General features: G+C 38.2%; 1 protein-coding gene across 19 annotated transcripts in view; it reads left to right on the top strand.

Annotated features, from left to right (window-relative positions):
• The window catches only part of MCTP1 (multiple C2 and transmembrane domain containing 1), a 721,660-nt gene that overhangs the window by 294,027 nt on the left and 412,801 nt on the right, over window positions 1-14,832 (top strand). Inside the window, exon 3 of one of the 19 annotated variants that reach the window (XM_086413169.1) lies at window positions 1,495-1,647. The exons of the other annotated variants lie outside the window; for them this stretch is intronic. The gene's annotated coding sequence lies outside the window, so the exon portion shown is untranslated. The remainder of the gene's footprint in view (window positions 1-1,494; window positions 1,648-14,832) is intronic. 19 annotated transcript variants of the gene reach the window in all.

Raw genomic sequence — 14,832 nt, 5'->3', positions numbered from 1 at the left:
ATTCTAATATTTTGGTGGTATTAGAAAATGATATGATAACCCTATTTCATAGTAGGAAGATATTCAATTTATTCATAAATTGTATTTTGTTATTGTTATTAACGTTGGCTCTATTTTAATCCAAAATTAGTTGGATGAGACTGCTAATGAGGAAATCTCTCTTCTGAAGTCTAAGTCTGCAGTACTAGGCCTCACACAGAGCTCATTGATTCTCAATTTAGGATTCCATAGTACAAAATTTATTTCTCTTTCTCCAAAGGTGATCAGAACAGCAGTTAAGGACAGTTGTTCTGTGAGAGGGTAGCTCCATGACAGCATAAACTTTAGTCCATTGTCAAGAAGAAAGGGAAAGAAATTACATAATTGATTCATCAACTCATAAAATTAAAATGCCTATAACATTCTGGCCATCAACAAAAGCTTGATTGTCATTATTAGATTATATAAATTATGGAGAAAGGATACTATATTTTAGAAAGCTTTTATCAAAAATGGTTAAAATATTAAAAAGTGAAAATGGAAGTGTTAGTCACTCAGTCGTGTTCAACTCTTCAGGACCCTATGGACTGTTAGCCCTCCAGGCTCCTCCAATTCTCCAGGCAAGAATACTGGAGCGGGTAGTCATTCCCTTCGCCAGGGATCTTTCCCATCCAGGAATTGAACTTGGGCCTCCTGCATTGCAAGTAGATTCTTTACCATGTGAAAATCATTCCTTTTATTACCTAGGGTATTGTGGTTCTGTTTTCTAGAAAGTTATTTATCTAGAACAGTTCATTCTACAGCTTTACAGCTGAATTGGGCCAGTTTGGGGCCTGTAAAATAGGGAAACGTTTTTGTTAAAACCTATGAGCCTGTTGTTGAGGAGGTGCCTGTGAGATTTTCCACGAATAATTTGATAAAGAGCCTGGAGCTGCATCGTGCTCCTATGTGTCTGCCAAGCGTGTGCCAGCATCGTGGTGAGTGGGTATCCTATGGAACAGGAGTCAGGGTGAACAGGGTGTTTCTCAGTAACCCATGGTTTTTGTTACTTTTTGGAGTTTCTGTTCTCTCCTTTTAGAGTTTTAGTTTGCTTGTCACTAGGAAACATAATACCTTTTATTTCCCCTGTAGTGTTTATATTTCTCTTTCATGTCTATCATCGCTTGTAGCCTTTTCTTCACTGGCTTGAGTCACTGCATGACTTTAAGCATCATGGTTCTTTTTTCTTACCGTGCCCTTGGCTCTTCTCCCTTGTAAAGGCCATTTTACGTAAATGGATGATCGAGGTGTCCACACACTGGACCCAAGGTGAGAGGTCCAGAGCAATCACTGGTTAGAGCCCAATGAGCTCTTTTCATTCCTCTTGGTTCTGTGCCAGTGGATGCTGAATTTTGACTTGGAAACAGGCTTTTGTTCATTTTTTTTATTAAACAGAAGTTAAATGTATAACTTTCCATAGCTGTGCCCTTGTTTCACAATCCCTGCTTATGTTATTATTTTTTTCTTTACCCACAGTGACTACAATAATGGGAAAAGCTAGTATAATTTTTGATTTTCTGGGAACTGAAGACTTTGAACACATGTCTGCAAGGAAATGTGACATAGGGCCTAAACAGGAATGAAACATCCACCCATGCTGAGGAGTTGCTCCTTGTGTAGAAACCTCAAGTAAGATGCCTAATTATAAGCAGAGGTTCTATTTTTGAAAGTTATTATTTTTCCTGTTAGCTTTATTTCTTGGCAGGCAGTTCAAATTAGTCCTAACAATAGAGATAAGCTATGATTCCTGCTAACTGGAGACTTGCCAATTAGAAGAACACAGTGTCTTTCTGGAGACAGTGACCAAGCTAAAAGTATGTGTGTTAAACCCCCTAATAACTGAAAGTAACCATGTGTATGGACTTCTCAAGACCTGCATTAGAAATTTTAGACAATTACATAATTTAAGAAAATGAGAAGAATTCTAATGGCAAGTCATTCTGAGCCAATAATGAAAAAAAAATAATTTTTAATATATTTCAAAAGGAATGAAGTTTTATCCTTTATTTCATAGTAGCTCATCTACTGAGGTCTTTTTAAAGTGTGTCATTAAAAAAATGTCTATGGTGCTTTGTTGAAAAAGTAAACTAGCATTAATTAAAATCTTATTGTGCTTATTTAGGTAGTTTTGCTTAAGATGTCTTCACCAATAACTTCTCTAAAGGAATACATTTTGGCAGGCATCTTACCGCCTAACATAGTGTCTGACTTGCTCTAATCAATGCTCTTATTTAAGCGAAGGTAAAAGTTATATTTTTATATGAAAGCTAGCATTAGTACACCAAAAATAAGAAGGAAGGAAGGGAAGGAGAGAGAGTTTGAGAAAGGAAAGGAAAGAAATCGATATGACAACATGGATGGGCAGAAACAAGGATTATCTGATGCTGGTATATGAAGCCACTCTCTTTTGACAAATTAGGTTTTACTCCTTTTTGTCATCTGATACCAATCAAGACATTATGGGTCTTTGGTTTCCAAAAAATGGCCAAACTCTCAGGTCCTTGCACACTAACAGCAGTGATCTAAACCAAGCTGGGATCTGAGGGTCCCCCAGAAAAGTGAATTAGTGCTAGACTGGAGGGGCGTTGCCAACTAAGGCAGATACTCTTGATTCAATTTGCATAGTGACCAAGTAATTGGTGGGTATCGAAACTTCTTTTAAAAAAGATTGCTTTCTTGAGTAACCAGCCTATCACCATTGCAGTCTTTAGATAATTTATATTTGTTTGCTCAAATCCTCTTAAATGTCCATAACAAAGGCACAAGTTAACTTTCCAATAAATTCTACCTTTATAGGAAAGAAACCAAGATTTTATTAAGATGCTACCATGCCCGCTCCAGTACTCTTGCCTGGAAAATCCCATGGATGGAGGAGGCAGGTAGGCTGCAGTCCATGGGGTCACGAAGAGTCGGACACGACTGAGCGACTTCACTTTCACTTTTTCCTTTCATGCATTGGAGAAGGAAATGGCAACCCACTCCAGTGTTCTTGCCTGGAGAATCCCAGGGACAGGGGAACCTGGTGGGCTGCCGTTTATGGGGTCACACAGAATCGGACATGACTGAAGTGACTTAGCAGCAGCGGCAGCATGTATATATCTCAGTTAGCAAGCCTGAGTAAATTGCAGCATAACAAGTTTCAACTGACTGCAATCCCCTTTTTAAGATTTTTAGGAAAGAGAAAGCATGGGTAAACCACTCTGCCTGGTGTGAAGGGCATTGGATGTTGCTCTTGATGAGGATAGACACAAGTCTCTGGGGTTTGTTTTGTGCTTCCTCTGTTGAAAAAAATCTCCATTCTGGACAAAGGGATCCGTAGTATCCATAGTCTTTTCTGGTACACTCTCATTAAATTGTTCTTAAAGCAAAATAATAGTCCAAATGTTTATTGTGACAACTGTTTATCAGAGTAATGAAAAAAAAAAAAAAAAAAAAAAAAAAAAAAAAAAAAAAAAACATTTTTACCCTTTGAAGATTTTACATCTTCAAAATACTAGTCTGTTTTGAAAGTTTCTGCATAGTATAATTTTGTGTTTGATGAAAGATTCCTTTTGTCTTCTTAAGGTTTCCTTTGGAGTATGGAGAAGTAATAGAAGAATCAATTGTATTCATTTATTTTTTTTCCTGTTACTAATGGGCCTAAAACACCTTGTCTTTCGTGTGGCAAAGTTCCAGTTTGCAGATGGCGCTTTGGGACTGGAGTCAATGGAACAGGTTACCCAAAGCACAATTTTTGCAAAGATCAGTTTTTGAAGGAGTGTATAATTGCTCTCCCAAAGTCAGAAAGCTATCTATCTTCTCTAGAAATGAGACATTTTCTCTAAGTCAGAACTGCATCTGGGAGCAAGGAGGGCAGAAGAAGGCAGGAGGTCAGGCAGAAGAGAAAACTGACTTAGCTCTTGATGAAGGGATTGTATTGAAGAGGAGGTGGGTAAGATGACAGTTAAATTCCTTTAAACATTTAACTATCATTTTAAAAATGTGCCTGTTCTTCTCTGGATCATCTCATTTTTAATCAGAGCTTAAACTTTGAAAGTTGTCTACTATTCCTTTATGCACTTATTATTCAACCATTCTTTACACGATATTAGGATCAGGTGTACAGTGTAATGATTTGTTAAGCTTGCTAGGTGTCAGGTTATGTGCTAGATATTAAGACAGAAATTAAAGATGATTTTCACCTTTAAGGAGCTCACAGTTTGTTGGGGAGCGGGATTAATATCACTTTCTGTTTCCCGTAGAGAGACAGCCTCTGTGGATCAGTAGTCATCTCGCTTTAGACCCTTGTATCTACATAAGTAACTGCAAGTAGTAACATTTGGTCTAGAAACTGAGTTTTCTATGAGTGGCATGAATTTTTCTTATCTAGTATCAAGCTCAAAATACCATTTTAAATTAACTTTTTAATATTTTAATAAGGTTGATTTTAAGACTCCTTTTAAGATTCCTTTGACTAAAATAGTTCTAGGGGGAAAAAAGAGAAAAAAGCTCCCTTGTTCCAAGAGTGAGAGGCAAAGATACTGCAATAGGCAAATCCTGCTCTCAACCTGCACTCATTTTCATTTGACATGATGCAATTTTTAGATCTTTTTATTTCCTTAAGAAATTTGCATTTGCCAAAAAGCACATCATGCAAATATCTGTAAATCTCTAACCCTGTTTCCTCTTGTTGCGTATAGTCTCATAAAGCTTCCTAGATTACAAAGACATTTAGAATAATATAATTTAGTTCAATCTTCTTTGTTTTGAGCAGCAAATGTTTCTGGCTATTAGCATGAACGCATTAATTCTTCTATTCTTGGCATTCATATTTCAGGCTTTGACAGGAAGATCTAACTTTTTTGGTGGGTGTATTAAATCATTTATATTTCTTAATTGATGTTAGACTAATATGAGTATTGAAAGAACAATTCTAAAGCTTCTGAACAAGTTCCAAGTTTTTTGAAAATTTAAACTATAATTTATATATTACACTGCAAACAACTCTTAAAATACATATACATATAAACGTAAGAGTAGATATGAATGAAAACTCTGATCAACACTTCAGAAAAGAATCCAATGGCAATAACTGGTGAGATTGTAGATACATTATATTATTTTGTATGTAAAGCATAATATACATCACTTTGTCTAGATATGTTACAGATAACTAATGAAAAATGACCAGTCCAGCTAATGAGCTAGGCCTACTTTTTATATTCTAGAGGCAGTGCCAGTCCAGAAACAGAAGTGAAAATACACATAATTGTCCATTGTGATAAGAACCCCAAAGGGTGATAGGATGAGCAACAGCTGGTAAGGGATTGGCAGCCAAAGGGACAGCTGCTTACATGGATTGTCAGAGCAGGTCTCTGTGAGGAGGGGACACTTGTATTGTGAGCAGAGAAGTGAGAAGGCTGACTGTTCCTTTTCCTAAATTTTTCAGAGGCTCAGCCAGACCAACACATGGAATTTCTATTTAAATAGTTTGTTGCTTATATGTAATAAGATGCATTAGAAAGGAAGCAAAATGAAAGAACGGATGATTCTTTCTCTTATATGTACTAATTTAGAGTTTTGTCATTATGATCCTTGCTCTTCTAGGGAGTTATAGGTGAGTATATTAAGAACCTGGATGAGGCTTGAGAAACCTGTGTTCTTGGTCAGCTCTGCTGCCACTATCTTCATAGCATATAATCCTTCTGGGCCTTATTTTCTCTTCTGAAAAATGACACCACTGCATTTCTAACCAGTTCCCAGAGCATTGTCCTTCTAATAGGACTATAACTGGAAAGTCTATGAATGCATTTGGGTACATAATCATGGCCTGTTTACTAGCAGACTAACACAGCTCTTTTCCTGAGAGAATGAGATAGAGATATTAATTGAAATTATTATGAAAGACAGCCAAAAATGGGAAAGAACACTTCTAATTTAAAAATAAACTTGAAATAATACTTGAACTAGCATGATTGTTATCTAGAACTAGAATTTTAATGTTTTTGTAGGGCTTTCATTAAGTATCGTATTCCCTATAATTCAATATTCATGTATTAATTCAGTGAACATCTTTCAAAAAACATGTTGCTTGCCAGTCATCAAATTCAATTTAGAGGGAACCTATGCTTTCCTGACTTGAAGGGAATACTCTTTCCTGGGGGTTAGCAGACATAAACAAAATTATTTATTCATTTGTTATTTTTCTTTATTCCACAAATTTTTGAAGCAGCTTACAATAATGAATATGTCAATGCAAACAATCAGGAAGAAGGAAAACATAGATGGAGTGGAAAGCAATGTTAGACAAAAGATCAGCAAACAGCAGAATTCCACAGGCTGCTAAAGTTGAGCTGAAATTTTGGTCACGATCTTAGTAATGGCCAAAAACAAAGTTCAGTGTCAATAAAAACAAAACTGTGTCAACTCTTCAGGAGAGGCAAAGCCTTTCCTTGAATGAACATCTTAAAGAAATTGCGTGGAACTTTTGTATGGGGATATACTGTTTGGTGAGATGGTTGGATGGTATCACTGATTCGATGGATTCAGAGTTTGAGCAAGCCCTGGGAGTTGGTGATGGACAGGGAAGCCTGGCGTGCTGCCTGCAGTCCATGGGGTCACAAAGAGTCGGACACAGCTGAGCAACTGAACTGAACTGATACTATATGATGAAGACATTTATTAAGCACTTTCTATGTATTAGATGTGTTTTATAAGCATTTTCTCATATAATCTTCACAACAGCTCTAGGAGTTAGGGAATATGTTATTTTTAAATTTATTTGATTTGTAATATTAGTTTCAAGTGTACAGCATAGTGATTCAGTGTTTGTTTTTTTTTGTAGATTATGCAGCAGCTCTGTTAAAAGTTATTTCAGGATAATGCTGTAATCCCTGTGCTTTATAGTATATCTTTATTGCGTATCTATTTGGAATAGTTTGTATTGCTAATCCCATATGCCTAATTTGCCCCTTTTCTCTTCTTCTCCTCACTGCAACCACTGATTTGTTTTCTGTGAGTCTGTTTCTGTTTTTCTATATACATTTGTTTTTATACTTTTTATATTACACATTAAGTGATATCATATAGTATTTGTCTTTCTCTGACCTACTTTACTAAGCATAATATTCTGTAGGTCCATGCACAGTGTTGCAGATGGCAGAATTTTATTGTTTTTTTATGACTAATATCACATTTTTATATATCACAATTTCTTCACCCATTTGTCTGTTGATGGACACTCAGGTTGCTTCCGTATCTTGGCCGTCGTAAACAAGTGCTGCTGGGAATATTGGGCTGCATGCATCTTTTCAAATGAATTTGTAATTTTTTCCAGATATATACCCAGGAGTAGAATTGCTGGATGGTATGGTAGTTCTGTGTTTAGATTTTGAGGAGTTTCCATACTGTTTTTTGTTGTGGCTCTACCTATTTAGATTCCCACCAACAGTGTGAGAGGGTTCCCTTTTATTGGTGCATAACTGTTCATCAGTTCAGTTCAGTTGCTCAGTCGTATCTGACTCTTTGCGACCCCATGAATCGCAGCATGCCAGGCCTCCCTGTCCATCACCAACTCCCGGAGTTCACCCAGACTCACGTCCATCGAGTCAGTGATGCCATCCAGCCATCTCATCCTCTGTCGTCCCCTTCTCCTCCTGCCCCCAATCCCTCCCAGCATCAGAGTCTTTTCCAGTGAGTCAACTCTTCGCATGAGGTGGCCAAAGTATTGGAGTTTCAGCTTTAGCATCATTCCTTCCAAAGAAATCCCAGGGCTGATCTCCTTCAGAATGGACTGGTTGGATCTCCTTGCAGTCCAAGGGACTCTCAAGAGTCTTCGCCAACACTACAGTTCAAAAGCATCAATTGTTTGGCACTCAGCCTTCTTCACAGTCCAACTCTCACATCCATACATGACACAGGAAAAACCATAGCCTTGACTAGACGGACCTTTCCCTTAAGAGTTATTGGTTCTCTGTGGTATTGGTTGTTATTTTTCATTTCTTATTTTGTTTGAGTCCTCTCTTTTCTTCTTAGTGAGCCTGGCTAAAAATTTATCAGTTTTGTTATGTTAAAAAAAAAACAAAACAAAGTCTTGGTTTCATTGATCTATTCCTTTGGTTTTTTTATATCTATTTTATATCCTCTCTCATCTTTATTTATATCCTTCCTTCTGATGACTTTGAGCTTTGTTTGTCCCATTTTTTTCCTAATTCTTTTAGGTTAGGTTGTTTGAGATTTTTAGTTTCTTAGCAAGGCCTGTATCACTATAACCTTCTCACTTAGGATTGCTTTTGCTGCATTCCATAGATTTTGGAGTTCTGTGTTTCCATTTTCTTTTGTCTCAAGATATTTTCTGATTTCTTGTTTAATTTCTTCATGGACTCGTTTTTTTTTTTTTTTTTACCATGTTGTTTATTCTCCATGTTTGTTTTTCTTTGTCTGTTAGTATTTGCTTTATATATTTAGATGCTCCTGTATTGGGTGCATATATATTAATGAGTGTAATATCTTCTTTTTGTATTGGTCCGCTTTGTCATTAAAAATGCCTTTCTTTGTCTTTTGTTATAAGTTTTGTTTTAAAGTCTGTTTTGTATAATATGAGTATTGCTAGCTCACTTTCTTGTTTCTGTTTGCATAAAATACCTTTCTCTCCTCATTTACAATCTGTTTGTGCCTTTAGTTCTGAAGTCAGCCTTCTGTAGACAAGCTTAGCTGGTAAAGAATCCGGCTGCAATGCAGGAGACCCCAGTTTGATTTCTGGGTCAGGAAGATCCCCTGGAGAATGGATAGGCTATGCACTCCAGTATTCTTGGGCTTCCCTGATGGCTCAGATCGTAAAGAATCTGCCTGCAATGTGGGAGGCCTGGGTTCAGTCCCTGGGTTGGGAAGATCCTCTGGAGAAGGGAACAGCTAGCCAATCCAGTATTCTTGCCTGGAGAATTCCATGGACAATCCATGACAGTCCTGGCAGGCTACAGTCCATGGGGTCTCAAAGAGTTGGACACGACTGAGTGACTTTCGCTTTCAAAAAGAAGGATCTTACTCGTTTTATCTGAACAGATACCCTGTGTCTTTTGATTGGAAGCATTTAGTCCTTTGACATAATTATTGACTGGTGTGTACTTATTGCCATTCCTTGTTTTCTGGTCATTTTTATAGTTTTTCTATGTTCATTTCTTTTTTTTTTCTTTCCCCTGTTTGTTTTCTTTAGTAATATCCTTGTGATCCTTTCTTTTTATATTTGTGTAGCTATTTTAGGTTTTGTGTGTGTGTGTGTGTGATTATCTTTGGGTTCCTATATGCTGAGCTGTTTATCTATTAATACTTGTTTTAAACTGGTTGTCATTTCAGTTCAAACAGATTCTAAAAATGTACACTTTTACTCCCCTCTCCAACAGTTATTTTTTTTTTTATGTCATATGTTATATCTTCATGTTTATCCTATAATTGTTTATTGTGGTTATAATCGCTTTTATAGTTCTTTGTCTTTTAATCTTTAATGAGTTGATGCTCATTCCCTACCCTATACTTGTCTTTCCTAGGGGGATTTCCCCATTCCTATCGATTCTTATTCTTTCTCTTGGAGAAGACCCTTTTAGTGTAAGAAGGGAGAAGACCTTTTTAGTATAGATAAGCTCTTTTAGTTTCTGCATATCTGGGAAGTTCTTTATCTCTTCTATTCTATGATAATCTTGCTGGGTAGAGTATCCTAGATGCAGGGTTTTCCCTTTCATTACTTTGAATATGTCGTGGCTCTCCCTTCTGGCTTACAAAATTTCTGCAGAGGAATAAGCTAATAATCTTATGGAGATTCCCTTGTATATGACTCTGCTTTTTATTTGCTGCCTTTAGAGTTCTCTCCTTAACTTTTGCCATTTTAATTATGATATTTCTTGGTGTGGGTCTGTTTAGGACCTTCTGTGCTTCCTGTACCTGGAAATCTATTTCCTTCTTAAAATTTGGGAAGTTTTCAGCCATAATTACCTCAAACATATTATTGATCCCCTTTACTCTGTCTTCTCTTTCTGTGATCCCTATAACATGAGTGTTGGTACAGTTAATGTTATCCCAGAGATATCTTAAATTGCTTTCAGATTTTTAACTTTGATTTCCCTTTTGCTGTTCTGATTGGGTGATTTCCATTATTTGTTCCAGATCACTTTATGTTCTTCTGTATCACTTAGTCTGCTATTTATGGCTCTAGTATATTTTTCATTTAAGGTATTGAATTCTTCATTTCAGATTTTTTTTTAATTTTCCAGTTCCTTTTTAAAGTGTTTACTGTCTCCATCAGTTCTCTTCCTTAATTCAGTTAATATTTTTATTACCAATGTTTTGAATTATTTATCCCATCAGTTGTTTTGTTTTCGGGGGTTTTCTCTTGTTCTTTCAGTTGAGAGTTCCTCTCTCTTTTCATTCTGTTTAAATTTTTCTGCCTTTGTGAATTTAGGTAAAACAGTTACCTATTGGCTCTTGAAGGCATGTTCTTAGGTTTGATCATCCCTCTACAGACTGCATGCTCCCAGTGCCTTTGGTAGGAGAGCTGGACTTCATGTAGGCTCACATCAGGATATGCTGGCAGCTGTCATCTTAGCAGAGGGTGAGGCTGGAGGTGGAGGGGTTAGAGCTGGTGTGAGACAGAGCCTCCTCTCTGCCCTGTGATGGTCACCACCTTTTTGGCAGTGGAGTCTGATCCCACGTTGCTAGAGCAGAAACTTGAGGATCAGGCCAAGCTGGCTCTGTTTTCAGTCTACTTTTCTCCCTTTCCCTGCACGGGGACCCTTGCAGCAGAGTAGGGGGTTGCTGAAGCAGGTGGGACCCAGGCACAGACAGAGGTCTGATGTGTTGCCTCTGCAAGTTCCTGCTGCTCCACTCTGATGTCACTTCAGTTGCAAGTTCGTTTTGTCCCTCTCAGCCAGTCTCAACCTCAAGTTTTTCCATCCTTGCCCTGTGTTGGAACTGCTCCACAGGATCCATGTGGACTCTTGGTATGTGTTTAGAGGTGACCTGTGGTAGAGTGGCTGTGGTCAGAGATCTGGGCTGCTTTTGGGGTCACTGTTTAAACAGGCATCAGCAATGGCCACTGCTGCTACTGCTACCCCACCCAGGCTCCCCTAGAGGAATGACTTGCTTCCGTCTTCCCAGGTTGAGTCCTTTCCCCAGTTGTGACTGCTCCATATCCAGTGCTTCACTGTGATGTGGGTGGGTGGAGTCAGGGCATTTGCTTGGCTTGAGCTAGGGTGCCTGGCATGTAGGTATATTTTTGATGTGTTTGTGGGGGCAGGTGAGCCTTACGTCCTCTTATTTCACCATCTTCATCTCTCCTCTCACTTGGGACTATCATGTTGTTGATGACAAAACTAGGCTTAAACAATCTAATACACTTTATATGTCACATAGTAATAGTCGAGGTAAGGCTTGAGCAATTGCAAAGTCTGTCCTCTTCATCGCTAGTTATCCCTCCCCTGTGCAGTGCTCCTTGCCTTCTCTTGCAGGAAGCAAGGTCTTCAACAACTAGCCAGCAAGAAATACAGTATTAGATTTCATAGAGCTGTGTTCTTCTAATATCACGGAAGGTATGCTGGGGCATGGTACTGAAGAAATTCAAGGAAGAATTTCTGCTACCCTTTAAGAATGAGTAAGTCAAATCCTTGGCTTAATAATTGCTTTGTAGATTGAATCTTAAAATCTAGACAATTTGGATGAGTAGGAGGAACATGCTTCACAAACAGTCTGCAGAATATAATTTTTCCCCATGTGGTCTTGATGAAATTGATCAGGGGACAGTTCCAGGCACAAGTTACTCTGTTGATTTAAGGGTGCCTCAGCATGAATCAGGAAGGCTTAGCAGCTGTTGCTCTGACGTGAGGTTGTCTAGAGCTTTATTCAGAGAAGGTGATGGCACCCCACTCCAGTACTCTTGCCTGGAAAATCCCATGGATGGAGGAGCCTGGTGGGCTGCAGTCCATGGGGTTGTGAAAAGTCGGACAAGACTGAGCGACTTCACTTTCACTTTGACTTTTCACTTTCATGCAATGGAGAAGGAAACGGCACCCCACTCCAGTGTTCCTACCTGGAGAATCCCGGGGATGGGGGAGCCTGGTGGGCTGCCATCTATGGGATTGCACAGAGTCAGACACGACTGAAGCGATTTAGCAGCAGCAGCAGAGCTTTATTAAATCTTTTGCTCTGCCTTTAACTATGAGATTCTGGATGAGGTACTCAACATCAGTATGCATCTATTTCTTCATCCATAAAATGGGGATAATAATAGTACTTACCTTAGAGACTATTGTAAACATTAAAATACATAATATATGTGAAACCTTGAGCTGGGTGCATTGTAAGCTCTTCATGAGCTAATACTGCTACTTTTCTTCACGTCTCCCTCTTCTCCTCCCTGCCTTCTTGCCCAACTTCCTTCTCTGCTTTCCCCTCCTTGATTTTCTTCCTCCCTAACTTTCTTCCTCTCTCATCAGCTTCTCGTTTCCTTTTCTTTCTTTCTTTCTTTTTTTTTTTTTTTTACAGTGGATAGCGCACCCTCGAGGCGGGAGGGCGGGCCGACCCCAAAGGAGAGGGCTCATTTTCTTGCTTCTCTGGGCTTCCCCGCCTCATCTCAGTTCATCCTCCTGTCTTCGGTTGAGTTGCTACGTGAGTTGATATCTTGTCATGAATCTGAGTTCTCTGACCCAGGCTCGTTCTCAGTGGGCAGAGTCAATCCCCAGGAAACAGCTCACGGGGAAACACGAAATGTCCAGGAAGACAAAGGACCTCCAGCCCTGTGGGAACATAGAAGTGAGTGGGCAGCTTCTGCCCAGTGTCTCAGCCTGGGGACAGTCACACAGGACGTGACATTTCTCTGGCTCTTCAGAAAGGAAAAGATGAGATCGAAAAGAGAGGGAATGGATGTCAAGGCATAGAATCTTAATCGGAATTAGGGCCTGTATATGTGAGAGAATCAAATGTTTTAGTGTGCTTGGAGGGTTGGAGGTTTGTGTGATATAGAAGAAGAAAATAAGATTTAATACGATTCAATAACCTTAGCCTAATAAGGTTTCATTTGACTTGGAAACTTGTTTATTTCACAGGACTTTTAAAATTCAGTCATAGTTGTCATTAATATCCTTAGTTTACCACCGTAATATATATATTTTCTTTCTTTCTTTTTTGTGATCTCTTGGTACTTCTGCTCCCTGACTGATAAGTTGAGAATATATATTATTAATTATTCTATTTCTCCAAAGTTATAAAAACTGCTTCCATATTTGTTCTGAAAACATGAATATCTTCTTCGATTTTGTTTCTCTGCACTGGTATTGGAACTATGATGATCTAATGAATTATTGATTTTCACATGCCTCATTGTCCGAGTCTGACTTTTTTTCTAACTTGAAAGAAAAAGGATATTTCTTTGCCACAAGACAGAAGTGAATCAGACTCTAGAAAAGCAGTGTAGCATAGAGGTTATGATAAACCACAATTGCTTTCCAGAGTTTGCATACTATTTAGTCAAGAATAGTAGCTGCACTGGTATTTTGAAAACTGAAAAGAAAGATAATTTTAATTAATCTATTATATTCTGTAGTAAGTTGTTACTATGATAGCCTCCAGTTAATCATAGCTCCCTATATCAGTGTGCCCTCTGATATTGAACTTGACCATGTGATTTGCTTTGACCATAAGGATATTAGCAAAGTGTTACAAGCAGAGGCTTCTAAAGCAGTTGAGCTCTTGCTTCCTTTGGAACCCATGGCTATTTGAAGAAGTCCTGGCAAGCCAGCAGGCAGTCCTGTGGCCCAGCCATTAGTAAGCTCCGATATATATGTGAGACCACCTTGGACTATCCAGTCCAGAGCTGTCTGATTGTAGCTGCTTGAGTGAGTCCAGCAAAATAACTGTCTAGTTGAACCCAACCCAATTACCAGCCCACTGAATTTTGAGCTAGTAATGTGATTGTTTTAAACTACTCAGTTGGAAAGGCTTGTTACACAACAATGCTGATATGTACTGTATGATACTCTTTTATAAGCAATCTCGCCTGTAACATATGAGACTATACAGACATTAGAATTGAGGCTAACGTAAATATTTGACTACTTTTAGTGGAATATTTAATGACTCAAGATAATATGACAAATATAGTTTCAAAAAGCATAAACTTGAAATAATTTAAATGCCTGACTTTGGAAAAATAATTTTCTAGTATTTAATTATGCTTTATAATCTCACTTATTTACAGAATAGGTTTGAAGAGTTTTATAGTATTATAACATGCAGACTCAAGATAATTAAGCACAAGAGTAGAATAATCAATTAGAAGGATGAGAGAAACAGGTGAAAGTAGAAGCAGAGTGTACTAATCAGGAGCTCAACCTCAGGATGACTTTCTTGGTGGCCCAAAAAACGGAAACATTTTGTGTTTAAACAGTTCTTCTTCTAGTAAGGAGCACACAAAGAACAAAGCTTTTTATTTTCTATAGAGGAAATGTGCTGCATGGGCCTCAGTTGCAGACAATCAATTTTTGACTATTGGTTTTGCAAAAGTTACAAAAATACTATCCTAATGAACATTTCTTATATTGTCTCCTGCTAAAAAACAAAAACAAAAACTTAGTACATATGATCAAGTCTGCTCTGGACTTCCAGAGAGAATCTAGATAGTTAGATGTGATGGTTTTCATTTGAGTGCAAGGACTTGGTCAGTATCCATAGTCATCTCCAGTTTTCCCAGCACCTCATCTGGTTTCTCTCCGGAGTTCATCACCCAAGAACTGCATGCACGATGGATGAACTCATTTATTGAGCACCTGTTGGTTCTGGGCTCAGCAGGAAGCA

The sequence above is a fragment of the Bos grunniens genome, chromosome 7 (genome assembly GCF_055505025.1).
Source record: "Bos grunniens cultivar Pamir isolate PY7600 chromosome 7, Bosgru_T2T1.0, whole genome shotgun sequence".
NCBI classification, from domain to species: Eukaryota; Metazoa; Chordata; class Mammalia; order Artiodactyla; family Bovidae; genus Bos; species Bos grunniens.
The sequence above is the reverse complement of the archived record's forward strand: the minus strand, read 5'-3'. Positions and strand labels throughout refer to the sequence as shown.